The following is a 1,082-nucleotide window of genomic DNA, read 5'->3' on the forward strand; positions in this document are numbered from 1 at the left end:
TTCGTCCTAATCTCCCCTATCCATGGCTGTGCTTTGTTAAGTCGTTAACCACTTTGAAATCACTCATATTTAGTAGTACAGTTCTGGTTACTTTGTTTACTTATATGGCGCGTTATGATTGGTCGATATTGTGTAGTCCTGAAAAGGACTGTTTTAGTTAGTGGTGTACCGTTACAAGTGTGAATATTCAACAACAGCTATTAAATGGTTTTAACTTGTGAACTAAACCAAATTATCTCAGGACTCAAAGATACCCACAGAAATAATATGTTTTCTATATATATGTATATACACAGTTCACACGGGCTACTCACATAGGCCAATTATAATATACGTATATGGTTAGCTATCTACGATATTACGGACTGGAAACGATATAGTTGGCGGAGGTCGGGGGACGGCCACCGAAAGGTTCTACCATAGATGAGAATACTGGATACCTAATGTTTTCAGCTCTACCGGTGGTTTTATTTGGCTCCACATTTTGTATCTTAGTCCGTCGGCATACAGGCGGCGTTGTAAACTCTAATTGCCCATTTGCTCTTGTGTAACGTTCGTGGCCGTGATAAACCGCTCGTTTCCAGTCCATAATATCTTAGTCCATGATATATATATAAATGTGTTTGTATCTTATCCAGTGAAAATATTTATAACACGATTTGTCTCGATTTAGATAATAAAATAATAAATGTTCAAACTAGTTTGAATGAAGGTAATAATTTTATTTTATTATTTGACATAATATTTTGTTTAATCATTCATCGTTTGTGATTAACATCCATTTATTCATGTTATGTTTATGAACATATATGTAAGGTAAGTGTATTATAATCATATTGAATATTTATGGAGGTACCTACTATTTATAAACAATATTTTTATATTTACCTACGTAATGATAAACACGGGTGTACCATTTAATTGATCAAAAATGGAACTCGTTGCAGAGTTCGTAGTACCTATTAAGACATAAACTAGTGATAAAGATAAAAAAATGAGTTATGAATTATAATTGTAGGTATCATCACCAGTAAATTAACACTTAAATGTTTTTTCACATTAGAAAGCGTATATATTATATT

General features: G+C 32.5%; 1 protein-coding gene across 1 annotated transcript in view; it reads left to right on the plus strand.

Moving 5' to 3' along the window:
• The window catches only part of LOC115034123, a 15,828-nt gene that overhangs the window by 14,240 nt on the left and 506 nt on the right, over positions 1-1,082 (plus strand). The gene's annotated exons all lie outside the window — the stretch shown is intronic.

This window comes from Acyrthosiphon pisum, chromosome A2 (assembly GCF_005508785.2).
Source record: "Acyrthosiphon pisum isolate AL4f chromosome A2, pea_aphid_22Mar2018_4r6ur, whole genome shotgun sequence".
Lineage (NCBI taxonomy): Eukaryota > Metazoa > Arthropoda > Insecta > Hemiptera > Aphididae > Acyrthosiphon > Acyrthosiphon pisum.